Source organism: Mobula birostris, chromosome 9 (genome assembly GCF_030028105.1).
Source record: "Mobula birostris isolate sMobBir1 chromosome 9, sMobBir1.hap1, whole genome shotgun sequence".
In the NCBI taxonomy this organism is placed as follows: Eukaryota; Metazoa; Chordata; class Chondrichthyes; order Myliobatiformes; family Myliobatidae; genus Mobula; species Mobula birostris.
In genome coordinates this window covers 114137701-114150680 of record NC_092378.1, presented here as the reverse complement: position 1 = coordinate 114150680, position 12980 = coordinate 114137701, and positions in this window count along the sequence as shown.

Genomic DNA, 12980 nt, shown 5'->3' with positions numbered 1-12980 from the left:
CCAGTCCCAAGTACCTTCCTTCTACCCACACCTTACAGGACTCTGACTCACTTTGCTTGAGGTCCCAATATCTCTCCTGCTCTTATTATTTTTTGGGGTGTGGAACTCTTTGAACCCCACCCACACCAAGTTCCAATCCATCTAGAAAGACAATCGTTACAGGGAGGTATAAGAATGAGATGAGGCAAAACAGAGCAGGAAAAGACTCAGGAAGAGGCAGGAAGTGAAGAGAAATGAAACGGCTCTCAGAGGAAACCCTTAATAATCGAGGGTATAGAGGAAAGCATTCTCTTAGTGGAATTTCAGTGACGACCCTCACTGACTTCTGCCTTCTGACCCAATTATAAATGCATCCTCAAAGCAGGGCAAGAACAATTTTGCCTGTGACTATGAAGCTCTTAGTAAAGATCTCTTGCCATGCTGTAGCTAGAAGTATTTGCACAATTTTGCAAGTTTCAGTACTTAGTTGTACTAGTGAGGCTGTATATTCAAAGAGAACCAGCTAATGTCATCCCCTCTTCCTAAGAGGAGCAAGAGAAGCGTTATCTTGGCTTTGTAAGGATTAAAAATTTCCCAATTACACAGAATGCCACTAAGTTTATGCACATTACTTTGTGGAGTGTGAATACAGGTAGAACATAATGCATTTCAGTGCCTTGTATTCTAACACCAGCTATGATACTTACATTACTGCAGTACCTTCCAGTCTATTTGCATTGGAAACACAACAGCTAGCCAAAGAGTGACGACTGGTAACAACAGCTGTCAAATGACAATGTGTCTTACAATCAATGCATACAGTAAAAGTCTTTCTGCCACGTTAATTCTGGAAGAGCTCATCATTGATCTGATTGAACAAAATTTCCACCACCTGCTGTTCAGTATCAGCATAGTGGATGCCGGTACTTCAGGTGGGTTGCATTATGATGCAGAACTTGCCATCAGAAGAGGACAACTCCTCTCATCTTGTTCTTGGGCTTGAGGGTGATTTGTTTCCTCTGTATTTCTCTGGGTTCTGAGTTGGTGAATGAGCCCCATGTGTGATCTTGAGTGTTTTATAGCATCTGGAGCTTGATAGGGTAGATTCCACTGTTGGCACTTAACATTCACATAACTTCTTTCACCGAGAAGGGAAATGCTTATTGCCTTTCGGTGCTTGTCCTGATGTTTAAGTTGTCTAGTGCCAGTAAGTTGTTTTCTTTTTTCAAGGAAGCTTCACAGACATTCTTGAAAACAGTTCTCTATGCCGAGCCTTAATCATGTTTGGAGAGGAGTGCTTGATCTAGGAGTCTGGTTTGAGTCACGTGGACTACAAGGGTCACCTATTGAAGCTGATTGATCATGAGTGGAGCCATGAGGCTGCGGTTTTTGGCCTGGGAGAGGACTCTGATATTGGTTCAATAATGCTGTGTGTGAAGTTTGTGTAAGGGTTGTTGCTGGTACATCTCCAGTGTTTTGAGATTTCTGCTGTAGTTAACAGAGATCACTGTTGTACCATGGACCACAGGCCTGAATGAGGATTGATATCTTGGCTTTCAAAGGTATTTCATTCAGGAGACTAAAGGTTGAGTTGACGCAACAGAGGCGGAAATGGGTTCTGAAATTCCACCCTCACTGGGAAGTGGTTCCTATGGTCTGGAGAATGAATCAGATTCGCCAGGGCTCTCAATTGATCTTGATTTCTGCAGGCAGTGTTTTGCAAATGGGCAGGCAGTGAAGGACCTTTGTCTTCCGGATATTTATTTTAAGATTCATCCTCTTTTTATTGCCTAATTATAGCGGAACTCAGGCTTCAAATGTGCATCAATATGTGCATTGTCTCTGTGCAAACTGTAATTCAGTAACTGAGGGTCAACTCATCTTTGTTCTGAAATGGAATCAACAAAGAATGAATAGTTCTAGCTCTGTAGATTAGCTCTATTCCAGAAAGCAGTGTTGGAGATGAGGTGGTGTATTGGAGTGAAGGTACACACAAAGTTTTGTCAGCGATTCAGGAACAACTTCTTTCCTTCTGCCATCCGATTTCTGAGTGGACATTGAACCTATGAACACTACCTTACTATTTTTAAAATTTCTATTTTTGCACTACTTATTTAACAACTATTATATATATACACACACTATAATTCACAGTTTTTTCTCTGTTATTATGTATTGCATTGTACTGCTGCCACAAAGTCACCAAATTTCATTACATTTGCCAGTGAAATTAAACTTGATTCTGATTCTGATTCTGATATACCCACAGAAAATGCCACTCACTGGATTTTTTTTGTTTGTTTTTTGCACCATTACCTGTAAACTCTAGAGACTGTTGCCCAGGAGATCAGCAGTTTTTGAGATACTCAAACCATCTCCTCTGGCACGGTCAGAGTCACTTAGATCACATTTCTTCCCCATTCTGATGTTTGGTCTGAACAATAACTGAACCTCTTGACCATGTTTTCATGCTTTTATGCATTGAGTTTCTGCAACATGATTGGCTGATTAGATATTTGCCGGTATACAGGTGTACCTAATAAAGTGGCCACTGAGTGTCCTTACAAAATAAGGAACTGGTCATTTCTTCTCTCAGAGGGTAGTGAATTTTGAGAATTCTCTGCTCTTGAGTATGGTGGATTCCAGATCATCAGATTATTTAAGGTAGAGATGGATAAATAATTGAAAGATGAAGGAAGTAAGGGCTATGAGGAACTGACATGGACGAGGAGTTGAGGCCAGCATAAATTAGCTGTGATCATGTTAAATGCAGAGGCAGGTTCGAATGCCTGGCAGCTTACTCCTGTTCCTATTTTCTTGTATTCTTGTAGATTTTTTTCCTCATAAGGTATAGAATTTGACAAATATCTTTTAAATAAGTCAAACCTTTTAACTTCTAATCATCTGTCATTGAACTTATTTAATCAAAGTGAACTGAATTTGAAGCAATTATACACATTTCCAGTGCAGAACGAAATGAAGCTTAAAACAGAAGTTTAGATAAAGACTCACTTTCCATACATGATTGAACACTAATTTCCAGTCTCTTGTTGCAATCGCACAGCAAATGTACCACATATTACTGCCTCTGTGTATTATTATTGCATGAATGACTGTGCCTTTATGATATTATTTATTAATTGCCTTCAGTGTTCCACTTCCAGGGGATTCAATGAATTCCAGCAAGGCTGGAATTTCAGTGAGACACTGAAACCCTGCCAATGGGCTCATTGACCAGAAAAGGGGAAATTATTAGGATTCAATTCTTCCCAACTCTTAAACCTCATCATTATTCACGTTGTAACACATTACAGTCATGTCAGGGCAGTGAAGATGATATTAATATAATCTCGTCTTTCACACACATACACTCTGGAACGATGGCTTTTGTGATAGCTACCAATGTCTGAAGAGAAAGTGTGGTACTGAGTTATATTCCACCATATTTCTATGTGGAGAACCTGGATGTGCACTGTACAATAACATAAGAAGATAAGAAATAGGAGCAGGAGTAGGCCATCTGGCCCATCAATAAGATCATGGCTGATCTGGCCACAGACTCATCTCCACCTACCTGCCTTTTCCCCATAACCCTTAATTCCCCTACTATGCAAAAATCTATCCAACCTTGTCTTAAATATATCTACTGAGGTAGCCTCCACTGCTTCATTGGGCAGAGAATTCCACAGATTCACCACTCTCTGGGAAAAGCAGTTCCTCCTTATCTCTGTCTTAAATCTACTCCCCCGAATCTTGAGGCTATGTCTCCTAGTTCTAGTCTCATCTACCAGTGGAAGCAACTTTCCTGCCTCTATCTTATCAATCCCTTTCATAACGTTATATGTTTCTATAAGATCTCCTCTCACTCTTCTGAATTTTAGTGAGTACAGTCCTAGGCTATGCATAGTGTGTGATATTCTTTGTTTAAAAATATTCATATGATGTTCAACATATTTGCTTAATGATAGTCTGGAATCGTTTCATAGAGTCTTAGAGCAAGTCAGCATGGATGCAGCCATTTTTGTCCAATGATCCATCCCAACCACAGAGCCCATCCAGCCTATTTCCAGCATATTAGAATTAGAGTTAGCATTTATTTTATTTCTTACATCCACCTCATAACATGAGGGAGTAAAACTCTTTATGCTGTGTCTCTGTCGCAATGTACAAGCAACAAGGAAGGGAAATCTGGGAGGATATTGCCCAAACACTAAGATTGTATACATAATTGTTTTATATACATGTATGTACAGTCAGATATGCAATCAGATCAATGTGCATTGATAAATCTGATGGTCTGGGGAGAAAAGGTGTCCCGGAGCCTGTTGGTCCTGGCCTTAATGCTTTGGTACCGTTTGCTAGACAGAATCCCCTGAAACAGTTTATGGTTTGGGGTGGTGGAGTCCCTAATGATCCTCCGGGCCATTTTTACGCATCTGCCGCTGTAAATGTCCTGAAAAGAGGAAATTTCACATCCACAGATACAAAATCATATGGCCCATATCTCTTTAAGCTCTGCCCCTACATGTAACTATCCAAGTACTTCTTATGTGATATTATTGTACCTGCCTTAACCACTTCCTCTGTCAGGAAGAAGTGGTTTTACTTACAACTGCAGCTTCATTTATGCACCAAACAAAAAGAAATCTACACTTTATTTTTATAATTATGGGAGAGAGAAAATCATTATGCAAGCATCAAAGTCCACTTCTCCTTTCAGCATTTTAATATTTATAGTATTCTTAGTATTTTAGTTTCCTTTTTAGATGAACAACTTTATCAACAAAGCTCTTTGCAAGTGTGATTTCTGATACTCCTATAGAGTATTTCAGGCTTTTCCCTCCATACTTAGAATGAATTCCTTGCTCACGTTTATCTCAGTTGTGAATCAAATAGAAGTGAGTTGCTACTCATAGTTTAATTCCAACTGGTGTCAGACTGATGTTGTTCATATTTCTGCAGCCATCCTTTAGGAGTGGTTAGACTTGAACAATAGTTACAGTGGATTTTTAACAGACCATGATTTATCTTCGGGCAAAAAGTCTGCAAAAGTCAATACGTTCGGGTGGAAGACCTTATAGAACCGACAAGCCACAAAGTGATATTTCTTTTGGGAGTCCCCACTGCAGTTTTCCCAAGTTCTGGGGACACTGAGAAGAGTTAAGACATTTTCTAAGAAGGTTCAAGAACCTGAAAGCAACTTCAATACATCATTTTCACACAACCGTGAGTATTAAAGGAGAGATCTGAGATTCTTGTGGTTCTTTTTATTTCCTTAGGTCAGACCAAGATTCGATCATTACAAACACATAAGAAACTGCTGAGCAAAGGAGCATTGTCCTGTGTTCCTGCACATTCCACTCAAATTTAATCACTCAAATCAGTAGCTTGAGGCTACATGCACTTTGTGAGATAATCACGAGGTTCTGTAGTGAATAGACTCTCACTGTCCTCATTTCTGCTTCAACGTATTCATGTGATATTGTTATTAAATAACCAGTTCAATACATACGTCTTGCTTACTTTATGCTAGATAATGGCAGGAAGTTCACATGAGAATCATTACATTTACCTGCTAAAATCTCCTACTCTTCTGGGCACAGGCTTTAGCCCTTTATGTGAACAGTCTGCATATTTCAGGATTACGCTTCATTTGAAACTATTTTTACCTGCAAAGTAAATAGCTGCCCTATGTTGAGTTGGCTGATCTAAATTCAGACAATTGTTAATGGATTTATCTCATCAAACTGTATAAAATGATGAGAGGCATAGTTAGGGTGAATGCTGATAGACTTCTTTCCTTGGGGTTGAAGAATCAAGAACAACAGGACATAGGTGTAAGATAAGAGGGGAGGGAGATGTAATAGGAATCTGAGGGTTAACTCTTTCACCCAGAAAGTGGTCAATATACAGAATGATAGCCAGAGGTAGTGGCTGGGGCAGGTACCTTAACAATATGTAAAAGGTATTTGGGCAGGTATACGGATAACAAAAATTGGACACAAAAGAAATAAAACAAATTATAGCAGAGAAGCAGAGCAACTGTACATCTGTAGAAATGTTTAAATCAATGCTAGGTCTAGCATCTATTTAGTCAGACAGAAAATGAGATGTTGTTCCTCAAGCTTATATTGGAATCACTGGGGCAGTGTAGGAAGTTGAAGGCAAGGAGGTCAAATGAAAGCGTGTTAGATAGAGGACTAAACTGACAGACAACTGGAAGCACTGGGTCAATCTTACTGATTGAATGGAAATGTTCTGCAAAACGATCATGCAATCTGCATTTTATTTCTGCAATATAGAGGAAATTTCAGCAGGAACACCAAATGCAAAACTGAATTTCTGCTTCACCTGGAAGGACTAGCTGGGTCATGGGATGATGAGAATGGAGGGGGAGAGAGCAACAAGTGTTCAGGATAAAAGATCTGGTAGATGGACTTAGAGATAATGAGTGGGGTTGATGGAGAAGGTGTTCAACGTAAGGACAAGTGCATTTCTGTGTCAGTGCTTGTGTCTGTGTGTGTGCACATGTGTAGGCTGAGCTGTGATTTGTTCCACTTTCATTGTCTGGGGATATATCATAGGGACATTTAAGAGACTCTTAGATAAGCACATGGATGAAAGAAAAGTGGAGGGCTATGCGGGAGGGATTGGTTAGCTTGATCTTAAAGTAGGTTAAAAGGTTGGCACAATATCATGGACCAAAGGGCCTGTCCTGTTCTATGTTCTATGTCTTCAGGTGGGATATGCCACATACATCACGCTCAAGCATGAGTCATTACCTTAGGAAGCTGAAGAGCAAAGCGGTAATAATACTCTATGCTAAGGAGAGGAACTATAAAATAAAATAGGGTACAAAACTAAATGCAGCTTCAACTATGAATATTATAAATGTCTTCTGTGATCCTAAATAATAATGCTTTCTCACTTTTTTCTGTTTTAGATCTTGCCACTTGTAAACAGTATTCCATAAATTCCAAATTATAACTGAGGCAACAAGTGAATCATGCATGGTGGTGTGGGAATGGAGGGAAGCCTAGAGGCTGAATGTGGTCGTAGTAGCTCAGAATAAATTAAATAGACCAAGAGCTTTAGGAGCCTCAATAGAAGGGGAGAAGGCAGGAGAATAGGGTTGAAAGGGAAAATAAGTCAACCATAATGGAATGGTGGAGAACATGTGATAGGCCGAATAACCTAATTCTGCTCCTAAGTTTTAATACTAAATATTGTGTATTTAATATTTCAGTAATATTTGAGTAATATTCTAACTATATTGTTCGATTTTAAGCATTCTTTATTGTTTACATAATTCATCACGGGTTATATGTATCAGTTCATGAAAAGCATACTTCGTCATGCCACCATGTCATATGTCTGCGCCTCACTTAAAATAAAAACAAAACTAAGACATGCATTCCGGTCTGCATGTTTCTCTTCAATTAGTTTTAATACCTTGGAGTTACAAAATATAACAGTGGTGACAAGGAAGCTTTAAACGAATCTGAGACAACTTTCTACCTATTGAAGTGCACTGCAGACAATTGTGTTTAAAAAAAAAGTGCAGTGAGAAATGCTGAAGTGAAAAAACAACACATTATGTGCTTCTTTGGAAGGGACAGAGACATCCGAGTTTAACAACGATGGCAGAAAATGGACAAATTCATGGGTTCATAAACAGTGACTACTGGGTGATAGTGATCATAAATGGGTGGCTAAATCGCAAAGATAGATGTGTTTGATAGCACAAGAGATAACTGTATATTGTGTACTGAGTGAATTGAGCAGAATTTTAAAGTAACAGAAATAGCCAATGATCAGCATTCAAGTTTTGCTCTGTGCATCAGGTGGAAGGGCATACAGTTTGCTTTGAAGGTTAAGTATTCCAACCAGATCAGCTGAAATGAGCTTTGCTGATATTGTGAAAGCAATGCAAGGATATCTAGAATCGAAACCATTGTTGATTGCAGAAGACTTTAGCTTTTTAAGCAGAATCAAAAGGAAGAGAAGTCCATTTCAATGGCCTGAATTGAAGAAATAGTCTGAACGTTGTCAGTTCAGTAATGAGATTAATGATGTACTGTGAGGTTATTTAGTTTGTGGAATCTTACAAGAAAGCATTCAAAAACAGCTCCTACTTGATGCACAACTTGCATTTCAGAGAGCAGTTAAAATAGCTGTATCAATAAAATCCTGCAGACAGAGACACAATTGAGTTTCAGTCAGGAATGATAGTGAGCTTGAGCAAAAATTCATCAACTAAACAGAAACTGGCCTTGTCAAACAAATTATGTTACTTTTGTGGCAAGGTTACCGTTGTGGCAGGGGCTCACATTCACCAGGCCAATGTAGGTTTAAAGGCAAAACTTGCAGAAAACTATCAAAATAGGACACATACAAAAGAGCATGTCAGGCAGACAAAAATAAATGGACTGCACAGGGAAATGAAAAAGATGAAAATTCAAGTTGCAGTTTTAAAACGAGCACAAATCTGCATGCTATTGTTGAAAAATCTTGTGAAATGAGAGTCACACAGGACTGAATAGCATTGAGATTTACAATGCGAAAGCTAACAATAGACAAGCAGCATGGCTTACACCAGAAGTTAACGACAAATTAATTAAAATGGAATTGGACACTGATTCAAGCGACACATGGCTCCCCCTTCTCCACCTCTGTGTCAATCACCAATCAACTTCCCAGCTCTTTACTTCACCCCTCACCCTCCCCGTTTCATCTGTCACCTTGTGTTTCTCTCTCCCCTCCCCGACCTTTTAAACCTACTCCTTATCTTTTTCTTTTCCAGTCCTGCCGAAGGGTCTCGGCCCGAAATGTCAACTGTACCTTTTTCCATAGGTGCTGCCTGGCCTGCTGAGTTCCTCCACCATTTTGTGTGTGCTGCTTGGATTTCCAGCATCTGCAGATTTTCTCTAGTTTGGACACTAGTTCAGCTGTTCCTGTCATTCCCCAATATGAGTTTGAATACTGAACTGAAGCCTACAGACACCTAACTAAGAACTTATACTGGAGAAATGATAACCTCTGTGGGAATTACATTCATAACAGTGAAATGCAACAACCAAAAAGCCACATTGAGCTTGCATGTGGTAAAATCAGGAGGAACAGCATTGAGGGGTCATGAATGACTGAGAAAACTAGAACTTGACTAGAGATCCATCCACTATTTGTATGCCACATTTTTTGCAATAGAGTCAACCAAAAGTGAATTAAGAAAGGTAGTGGATGATGCCACAGTAGTGTTCAGGAATGGCACTGGAAAACTCAAAACATATCAAGGGTAAAGTAGTGTTCAATGAAAATCCCACACCTCAGTTTTACAAAGCCCGTCCAATTCCTTATACTATCTGTGATAAAGTAGCCAGTGAGCTAGATTGCATAGAGGGTAAATAAGTTCTTTCCAAGGTTGAATGGAGTCCATGGGCTATGCCAGTGGTCTAGTAGTCAAGATGAATGGGTCCTTTAGGATCTGCAGTGATTTTATGGTCATCATCAATGAATACTGAAAGTAGATCTCTCTGCCCAGAAAGTAGATCCCCCTGCCCAGAATAAATGATGTCTTTGCAAACCTTTCTGGAGGAAAGCATTTCAACAGAATGGACTTAGCCTACTTACAGATGGAGAAGGAAGAAGAGTCCAAAGTGCTTGTCACCATAAAAGCTCACAAAGGGCTTTATCACTATAATAGGTTTATTTTTCAAGTAGCATCTGTACCTGCACTCTGGCAGAAAGCCATGGATCAGGTGCTGCAAGGCTGCCCAGGCACTCAGTGCAACCGGGATGACATCTGGTTACCAATAATGATGACAAGGAACATCTCCAAAATCTCAAGACAGCATTACAAAGATTAGAAGATTGTAGGCTCAGAGCATAATGCAAGAAGTATGAAATCTTTAAACCCAGCATCATTTACTGTGGTCACTCCATTGATGCGTAAGGATTACACAAATGTGCTGACAATATTCAAGCAGTGGTGGTTGCTCCAAGACCAAAAGACATATCACAGTTGCGGTCCTTTTTAGAATTAACCAATTACTATAACGGGTTCCTGCCAAACATGGCTACTGTGCTCCACCCTTTGAACTCGTTACTACAGATTGGGAAGAAATGGCAATGGACAAAGCTTTCCATGAGGTGAAAGAAATAGTGATGCCAGACAGTGTATTCACACATTATGATCTACTTCATCCAGTGATGCCTTGCCTTACGGTGTAGGTAGGTGCAATCATGTCACTTGTTAGAAGTGATGGAAGTGAACAGCCAATAGTGTTTGCATTACATTCCCTTTCCACTGCAAAGAAAAATAACATACAAATTGACAGAGAGGCATTGAGCTGGTTTGGGATGTAAAACATTTCAACTAGTACTTGCATGGGAGAGAGTTTATCCTCATTACTGATCATCAGCCACTGGTGTCCATTTTCAATCTACAAAAGGGTGTTGCACTGACAGCAACAGCACAAATGCAGAGATGAGCTCTGTTTCTTGGAGGACACTATTACAAGATTGAATTCAAGAGAATGTCTAATTATGGAAATGCTGTTAGGTTGTCATATTTAGTTTTGGAAAAAGAAATACCTGAAAAACTTACAAAAGATGACACTCCTCTTGAAGTATTCTCCCTAATGCAAATGAAAGGTCTCCCTATTGTGGCAGAGATTATCCAAAGGGAAACCAGAAGAAAAAACATTTCGGGATGTTTATTGTGCACATTTCTCTGACATTAAATATACCTTTGAAACATTTGAAATCTTTCAAATGACCCTACACTGTCTCATGCCTCCATGGCCACCCAAAGTAACTGGAATGTGCAGCAGAAATCCCAGTTCCCCCCAGTTTTACCTTGACAAAGGTTGGCTTATGTGGGGATTGAGAGTTGCTGTACAATTCAAGCTGTGAATTAATGTGTTGGAGGAGCGACATGCCAGTCATCTAGGTGTGGTCAAAATGAAGGTGCTGGCTCAAAGTTTTGCCTGGTGGCTTGGATAGATCAGCAAATCGAGCAGCTTGCCATGCACTGTTTGGGATGCCAACACGTCAAAAAGAAAGGTATACAGAGTCGTCAGAACCACTTCCTGCAGTCGCAGAGTCAACTCCTACAACCACCATGGAGGAGACCTCAAAACTGAGATTGTTTCAGAGCCACAAGTCTCACCTGCCAAGCAGAGTGACCTCCCTGGTCAGGAAAGGCATTATCCCACAAGAGTAAGAAATTCCCCACAGTGATTAAATCTTCAGGCCTGAATGGGACAATTTAAAATTTACTCTGCTGTGGACGTCTACAGTATATAATAGTTGTATTATATATCATACTTTTTGTATATAATTGAGATGCATTCTATATTGAGTTGGAGATTATAATAAGCAGGAAGGAATGTTGTTTATTTAATATTTCAGTAATATCATAAATACATTGTTTGATTAACCATTCTTTGTGTTTACATAATTCATTGAGGGTTTTATGTAAAAGTACGTGAATCACGTCATACATGAGCGCCTCACTTAAAGTTAAAAAAAACAAAGTTAAGATTTGCATTCCCAGCTCCATGTTTCCTTTCAATTAGTTTTTATGTTTTGGAGTTTCAAAACATAACACTAAACATGTCCAAATTATATAGACCAGCAAAACGAGAAAATTGAGAAATTAAAGGTTCAAAGGGACTTGTGAGTCCTAGTGCAGGATCCACTAATATTTACCTTGCAGGCCGAGTCAATAGTAAGGAAAACAAATGCAATGTTAGCATTCATTTCAAGAGGACTAGAATACAAAAACAAGGATGTAATGCTAAGGCTTTAAAAAGCATTGGTCAGACAGCAATTGGAGTATTGTGAGTGATTTTTGGCCTCTTATCTAAGAAAGGTGGTGAGGGCATTGGACAAGGTCCAGAGGACGTTCAGAGGAATTATCCTGAGTTTAAGACAGTTAACATATGAGAAGTGTTTGATGGCTCTAGGGCTATATTCTTTGGAGTTCAGAAAAATGATGAGGAATCTTACTGAAATCTATTGAATATTGAAAGGCCTAGTTAGAAAGGATGTGGAGACAATGTTTCCTATAGTGGAGCAGTCTAGGACTAGAGGGCACAGCCTCAGAACAGAAGAATATCCCTTTAGAACAGAAATGAGGAGGAACTTTTTTAGCCAAGGGGTAGTGAATCTGTGGAATTCTTGCCACAGACAACTGTGAAGGCTGCGCCATTGGATATTTAAAGCAGAGGCTGATTGGCTCTCGATTAGTAAAGGCATCAAAGGTCATGAGGAGGAGACAGGAGAATAAGGATGAGAGGGATAATAAGTCAGCCTTGATGGAAAGGCAGAGCAGACTGACCTAATTCTGCATCTATGCCTTATGGTCTTATGGTTATTTAACTGTGCAACCAAAACAGCAGTCTCAAGAGATGACGATCAAGTTTGATTATGCTCTTGCCAGAGTGCAGTTAGAACACTATAGGATCTAGTTCTTGTCAGCAGGGAGTGAAACTGTCACGTAGAAAAGAAGGTGCATGGAAAAGCCACAAGACAAAATTGGGGAGTGTCTGGAGAAATATGAATTTTTGGGTCTTGTAAAAATATTGAAAGGGTAGTAATTATGATTCTACAAATGTAAAAGGGTACAGAAAAGCTGGAATAAAAAAATCAGATTCAGACTAAAGAAGGGGACCTTCACCAAACGTGTATTAGAGTTCACTTGTAGAAAGAGTGAATGATATGTGGAATAAACATTCAGAAACAAAGGTGGAGGAAAACAGCTTAGAACAATGCTAGGAACGAATTAGATGCTACGATAGAATGCAGTAAGGATCACTCCAGTTGGACAGTTAATGAGAGCTAAATAGGCTTCCTTTTATCCTAACTACCTTCATTAGAACTAAAACAGTCTTCTCTCTCTCACAAATAGAGAGTGGTATTGTGTAGGAAGAGTTTTAAAATTAAGAACAATTTACTTGGCACATGAAATACTAGATGTGAGCTACAGAATCGTCCAG